Source organism: Arachis stenosperma, chromosome 9 (assembly GCF_014773155.1).
Source record: "Arachis stenosperma cultivar V10309 chromosome 9, arast.V10309.gnm1.PFL2, whole genome shotgun sequence".
Classification (NCBI taxonomy): domain Eukaryota; kingdom Viridiplantae; phylum Streptophyta; class Magnoliopsida; order Fabales; family Fabaceae; genus Arachis; species Arachis stenosperma.
The window spans coordinates 54,396,951-54,404,726 of record NC_080385.1 but is presented as its reverse complement, the minus strand read 5'-3'; the positions used below and the strand labels follow the sequence as shown (position 1 = coordinate 54,404,726).

The 7,776-nt window shown below is 33.9% G+C and overlaps 1 non-coding gene across 1 annotated transcript; it reads right to left on the bottom strand.

Moving 5' to 3' along the window:
- Positions 1-7,383: 7,383 nt before the first annotated feature.
- Positions 7,384-7,487, bottom strand: LOC130953349 (small nucleolar RNA R71). The gene has a single exon (XR_009075520.1). It is a non-coding gene; the product is annotated as a small nucleolar RNA R71 (small nucleolar RNA).
- Between the last annotated feature and the right edge of the window lie 289 nt (positions 7,488-7,776).

The following is a 7,776-nucleotide window of genomic DNA, read 5'->3' as shown; positions in this document are numbered from 1 at the left end:
AATCCAAACACAAGGGGAAAGATAGGTTCGAATTCTTAAGATGAAGAGAAGTGTTAGTAATTAAATAAAGAAATAGAAGGAGATGAGAGAGAGAGAGAATTTTGAAAATTAATTTTGAAAAAGGGTTAGTGATTTTCGAAAATTAGGAGAAGAAATAAAATTAAAATTAAAATTTAAAACAATTAGTTAATTAAAAGAATTTTGAAAAAGAGGGAGGAAATTTTCGAATTAGAAAGATAAAATTAGTTAGGTGGTTTTGAAAAAGATAAGAAACAAACAAAAAGTCAATTAGTTAGTTGAAAAAGATTTGAAATTCAATTTTGAAAAGATAAGAAGTTAGAAAAGATTTTGAAATCAAATTTGAAAAAAATATAATTTGAAAAAGATATTTTGAAAAGATATGATTGAAAAAGATATTTTGGAAAAGATTTGATTTTTAAAATTAAAATTGATTACTTGACTAACAAGAAACTAAAAGATATGACTCTAGAATTTAAAGATAGAACCTTTCTTAACAAGAAAGTGACAAACTTCAAATTTTTGAATCAATCACATTAATTGTTAGTAAAGTTTTTGAAATTTTGAAATAAAGATAAGAAAAAGATTTTAAAATTAAATTTTAAAAATTTTTGAAAATAATAATAAAAAATGAAAAAGATTTGATTTTTGAAAAGGTTTTGAAAAGATAAGATTTTTAAAATTGAAAATTTGACTTGACTTATAAGAAATAGCTAAGTTTTAAAAATTTTTGACTAAGTCAACTCAAATTTTCGAAATTTATGAGAAAAAGGGGAAAATATATTTTTTTATTTTTGAATTTTTAATGAGGAGAGAGAAAAATAACAAAGATGACTCACAACATAAAAATTATGAATCAAAACACATAATGTATGCAAGAATACTATGAATGTCAAAATGAACACCAAGAACACTTTGAAGATCAAGATGAACATCAAGACTTATTTTTGAAAAAATTTCAAGAAAAGAAAACATGCAAGACACCAAACTTAGAAATTTTTAATGCTTAGACACTATGAATGCAAAAAATGCATATGAGAAACAACAAAAAACACAAAACACGAAAATATCCAGATCAAACAAGAAGACTTACCAAGAACAACTTGAAGATCATGAAGAACACCATGCATGAGTTTTTGAAAAAATGCATAAGTTTTTAAAACATGCAATTGACACCAAACTTAAAATTTGACTCAAGACTCAAACAAGAAACACAAAAATATTTTTGTTTTTATGATTTTATTGATTTTTTTGTATTTTATTTTATTTTTTTCGAAAACATATAGGAAAAATAAAATAAGAAATTCAAAAATTTTTAATAAGAATTCCAGGAATCTTTGCAATGTTACTCTAAAGCTCCGGTCCAGGAATTAGACATGGCTTAATAGCCAGCCAAGCTTTAGCATACAAATCAGACATACAACAGCTGATACTTCATCCAACTTCATATACTGATAAGGGGAAGCCTCAATCCAATTGAATTAGACATGGCTTTACAGCCAGCCAAGCTTCAACATGCTTCATGAAACACTAAAATTCATTCTTAAAAATTTAGAATAGTTTTTCGAAAAGAGAAGAAAAATTTTTTTGAAAGATTTTTGAAAAATTTTTGACAATAAAACAAAAAGAAAATTACCTAATCTGAGCAACAAGATGAACCGTCAGTTGTCCAAACTCGAACAATCCCCGGCAACGGTGCCAAAAACTTGGTGCACGAAATTGTGATCTCTAATAATGGCATTCGACTTGGTAAGCGCATTTATAACTCAGCACTTTCTTTACAACTTTGCACAACTAACCAGCAAGTGCATTGGGTCGTCCAAGTAATAAACCTTACGTGAGTAAGGGTCGATCCCACGAAGATTGTTGGTATGAAGCAAGCTCTGGTCATCTTGTAAATCTCAGTTAGGCTGATTCAAATGGTTATATTGGTTTTTGAATAATAATAATAAATAAAACATAAAATAAAGATAAAGATACTTATGTAGATCATTGGTGGGAATTTCAGATAGCGTATGAAGATGCTGTTCTCATTCTGAATCTCTGCTTTCCTACTACCTTCATCCAATCCTTCTTGCTCCTTTCCATGGCAAGCTGTATGTAGGGCATCACCGTTGTCAATGGCTACATCGCATCCTCTCAGTGAAAATGGTCCAAATGCTCTGTCATAGCACGACTAATCATCTGTCGGTTCTCGATCATGTCGGAATAGAATCTATTGATTCTTTTGCATTTCTCATCACGCCCAACAATCGTGAGTTTGAAGCTCGTCACAGTCATTCAATCCCTGAATCCAACTCGGAATACCACAGACAAGGTTTAGACTTTCCGGATTCTCATGAATGCCGTCATCAATTTTAGTTTATACCACGAAGATTCTGATTAAGGAATCCAAGAGATATGCACTCGGTCTAAGGTAGAACGGAGGTGGTTGTCAGTCACGTATTCATAGGTGAGAATGATGATGAGTGTCACGGATCATCACATTCATCATGGTGAAATGCAACAAATATCTTAGAACAGGAATAAACCGAATTGAATAGAAAATAGTAGTAATTGCATTAAAACTTGAGGTACAGCAGAGCTCCACACCCTTAATCTATGGTGTGCAGAAACTCCACCGTTGAAAATACATAAGTGATAGTGGTCCAGGCATGGCCGAATGGCCAGCCCCCATGAACGTGATCAATAGTCTCCTAAGATGAATAATGGAATAAAACCGAGACCAAAGATGTGGTCAAAAGACCGAATGGTTAAAGACACTAGTACAATAGTAAAAAATTCTATTTATACTAAAACCAGCTACTAGGGTTATAGAGATAAGTGATTGATGCAGAAATCCACTTTCGGAGCCCACTTGGTGTGTGCTTGGGCTGAGCTTGAGCTTTACACATGCAGATGCTTCTTTTGGAGTAGAACGCCAAGATGTAACGTGTTTTTGGCGTTCAACTCTGGTTCGTGATGTGTTTTTGGCGTTTGACTCTAGAATGCAGCATGGAACTGGCGTTGAGCGCCAGTTTACGTCGTCTAATCTTGAATAAAGTATGGTTTATTATATATTGCTGGAAAGCTCTGGATGTCTACCTTCCAACGCCGTTGAGAGCGTGCCATTTGGAGTTCTGTAGCTCCAGAAAATCTATTTCGAGTACAGGAAGGTCAGATTCCAACAGCATCAGCAGTCCTTTGTCAGCCTTTTATCAGAGTTTTGCTCAGGTCCCTCAATTTCAGCCAGAAAATACCTGAAATCACAGAAAAACACACAAACTCATAGTAAACTCCAGAAATGTGAATTTAGCATAAAAACTAATGAAAACATCCCTAAAAGTAGCTAGATCCTACTAAAAATTACCTAAAAACAATGTCAAAAAGCGTATAAATTATCCGCTCATCAGAAGCCACATTGGAGAACTCTTGTGGCTGTTTGATAAGCGGATAATTTATACGCTTTTTGGCATTATTTTTAGTTAGTTTTTAGTATAATCTAGCTACTTTTAGGGTTGTTTTCATTAGTTTTTATGCTAAATTCACATTTTTGGACTTTACTGAGTTTGTGTGTTTTTCTATGATTTCAGGTAATTTCTGGTTGAAATTGAGGGACCTGAGCAAAACTTTGATAAGGAGGCTGACAAAGGACTGCTGATGCTGCTGGATTCGGACCTCCCAGCACTCGAAATGGATTTTCTGGAGCTACAGAAATCTAAATGGCGTGCTCTCAACGGCGTTGAAAAGTAGACATCCAGAGTTTTCTAGCAATATATAATAGTCTATGCTTTATTCGAGATTAGACGACGTAAACTGGCGCTCAACGCCAGTTCCATGCTGCATTTTGAAGTCAAACGCCAGAAACACGTCACGAACCAGAGTTGAACGCCAAAAACACGTTACAACTTGGCGTTCAACTCCAAAAGAAGCCTCTGAACGTGTAAAGCTCATGCTCAGCCCAAGCACACACCAAGTGGGCCCCGAAAGTGGATTTTTGCATCAATTACTTATTTCTGTAAACCCTAGTAGCTAGTCAAGTATAAATAGGACATTTTTCTATTGTATCCGGTGTCTTTTGACCGATCCTGGATCCTGAATTGTATTTTTTGATCCTGTGATCACGTTTTGGGGGCTGGCCATTTGGCCATGCCTGAACCTTCATCACTTATGTATTTTCAACGTTGGAGTTTCTACACACCAAAGATTAAGGGTGTGGAGCACTGCTGTACCTCGAGCTTTAATGCAATTACTACTATATTTTATTCAATTTCAATCTTATTTCTGTTCTAAGATACTACTCGTACTTCAATCTGGTGGATGTGATGATTCGTGACACTCATCATCATCCATCCCTACGAACGCGTGCCTGACAACCACTTCCGTTCTACAAGCGAAAGCTAAAGTGTGTATCTCTTGGATTCTTGATGCACGATGCATGGTTGCCCTCGCTTGACAACCGAGCCTTCCATTCCGTGAGATCAGAGTCTTCGTGGTATAAGCTAGAATTGATGGTGGCATTCATGAGAATCTGGAAAGTCTAAACCTTGTCTGTGGTATTCCGAATAGGATTCCGGGATTGAATGACTGTGACGAGCTTCAAACTCGCGATTGTTGGGCCTGATGACAAACGCAAAAGAATCAAGGGATTCTATTCCGACATGATCGAGAACTTATAGATGATTAGCCGTGCTGTGACAGAGCATTTGGACCTTTTTCACTGAGAGGATGGGATGTAGCCATTGACAACGGTGATGCCCTACATACAGCTTGCCATGGAAAGGAGTAAGAAGGATTGGATGAAGGCAGTAGGAAAGCAGAAATTCAGAAGGAGCACAGCATCTTCAAACGCCTATCTGAAATTCCCATCTTTATTTTCTCTTTATTTATTATTATTATTCGAAAACTCCATAACCATTTATTATCCGCCTGACTGAGATTTACAAGATGACCATAGCTTGCTTCATACCAACAATCTCCGTGGGATCGACCCTTACTCACGTAAGGTTTATTACTTGGACGACCCAGTGCACTTGCTGGTTAGTTGTGCGGAGTTGTTACTAAGTGTGATTCACGTTTGAGAGCGCTACCAAATTATTGGAGCCATTGTTGATGATCACAATTTTGTGCACCAAGTTTTTGGCGCCGTTGTTGGGGATTGTTCGAGTATGGACAACTGACGGTTCATCTTGTTGCTCAGATTAGGTAATTTTCTTTTTTATTTTCTTTTCAAAAAGTTTTCAAAAATATTTTTCAAAATTTTCCCTTTGTTTTCGAAAAATCCTTCAGAGTTTTTAAGAATGAATTCTAGAGTTTCAAAATGGTATGCTGAAGCTTGGTTGGCCATCAAGCTTTAGACTAACCTGGTATGATTCCTGGGATTTTGATTGAGGACTTTGAATTCATTACTTCCTTTTTCCTATATGTTTTTCGAAAAATATAAAATAAAATCCAAAAAAATTAATAAGATCATAAAATAAAAAATATTTTGTGATTCTTGTTTAAGTCTTGTGTCATGTTTTAAGTTTGGTGTCAATTGCATATTCATCTTGTTCTTGCATTTTTCGAAAATTCATGCATTCATAGTGTTCTTCATGATCTTCAAGTTGTTCTTGGTAAGTCTTCTTGTTCGATCTTGATGTTTTCTTGTTTTGTGTCTTTTATTGTTTTTCATGTGCATTTTTGCATTCATAGTAAATAAGCATTAAAGATTTCAAAGTTTGGTGTCTTGCATGTTTTCTTTGCATAAAAATTTTTTTCAAAATCATGTTCTTGATGTTCATCATGATCTTCAAAGTGTTCTTGGTGTTCATCTTGACATTCATAGTGTTCTTGCATGCATAATGTGTTTTGATCCAAAATTTTCATGTTTTGGGTCATAATTGTGTTTTTCTCACTCATCATTAAAAATTTAAAAAATCAAAAAAATATCTTTTCCTTAATTCTCTCAAAATTTCGAAAATTTGAGTTGACTTAGTCAAATTTTTTAAAATTAGTTATTTCTTGTAAAGTCAAGTTAAATTTTCAATTTTAAAAATCTTATCTTTTCAAAATCTTTTTCAAAAAAAAATATATATTAAATCTCTTTTACTTTTATCTTATGATTTTCAAAAATTTAAAACTATTTTTCAAAATCTTTTTCTTATTTTATTTCAAATTTTCGAAACTTAACTAATAAGTAATGTGATTGATTCAAAAATTTGAAGTTTGTTACTTTCTTGTTAAGAAAGGTTCAATCTTTAAATTCTAGAATCATATCTTTTAGTTTCTTATTAGTCAAGTAATTAATTTTAATTTTAAAAATTAAATCTTTTCCAACCATATCTTTTTAATCATATCTTTTTATCATATCTTTTTTAAAATTTTATCTTTTTCAAAAATTTGATTTCAAAATATCTTCTTATCTTCTTATCTTTTCAAATTTGATTTTCAAATCTTTTTCAAACTAACCAATTAACTTTTGTTTGTTTCTTATCTTTTTCAAAACCACCTAACTAATTTTCTCTCTCTAATTTTCGAAAATACCTCACCTCTTTTTTCAAAATTCTTTTTAATTGATTAATTGTTTTAAATTTTAATTTTAGTTTTATTTCTTATCTTAATTTTCGAAAATCATAAACTCCTTTTCAAAATTATTTTCGAAAACTTCTGTCTCTCATATTATTCTATTTACTTATTCATTTACTAACACTTCTCTTCATCACAAATCACTGCCCCTATCCTCACCCTTGTGTTTGGATTATTCATTCCTCTTCACTCTTATTTCCTTTCTTCTTCTACTAATATAAAGGAATCTCTATACTGTGACATAGAGGATTCCTCTTCCTTTTCTGTTCTCTTCTTTCTCATATGAGCAGGAACAAGGAAAAAGACATTCTTATTGAAGCTGATCCGGAACCTGAAAGGACTTTGAAGAGGAAACTAAGAGAAGCCAAATTACAACAATCCAGAGATAACCTTATTGAAATTTTTGAACAAGAAAAGGAGATGGTAGCCAAACCCAACAACAATAATGCAAGGAGAATGCTTGGTGATTATACTACACCTACTTCCAAGTTTGATGGAAGAATCATCTCAATTCCTGCCATTGGAGCAAACAATTTTGAGCTGAAACCTCAATTAGTTGCTCTAATGCAGCAACACTGCAAGTTTCATGGACTTCCATCAGAAGATCCCTACCAGTTTTTAACGGAGTTCTTGCAGATCTGTGAGACTGTTAAGACTAATGGAGTAGATCATGAAGTCTACAGGCTCATTCTTTTCCCTTTTGCTGTAAGAGACAAAGCTAGAACATGGTTGGACACACAACCTAAGGATAGCCTGGACTCTTGGGATGAGCTGGTCACGGCCTTCTTGGTTAAGTTCTTTCCTCCTCAAAAGCTGAGCAAGCTTAGAGTGGATGTTCAGACCTTCAAGCAAAAAGATGGTGAATCCCTCTATGAAGCTTGGGAAAGATACAAGCAGATGACCAAAAAGTGTCCTTCTGACATGTTTTTAGAATGGACCATGATAGATATATTCTATTATGGTCTGTCTGAGTTCTCTATGATGTCACTGGACTACTCTGCAGGTGGATCCATTCACCTAAAGAAAACGCCTGCAGAAGCTCAGGAACTTATTGAAATGGTTGCAAATAACCAATTCATGTACACTTCTGAGAGGAATTCCGTGAATAATGGGACGCCTCAGAGGAAGGGAGCTCTTAAAATTGATGCTCTGAATGCCATATTGGCTCAGAACAAAATGTTGACTCAGCAAGTCAACATGATTTCTCAAAGT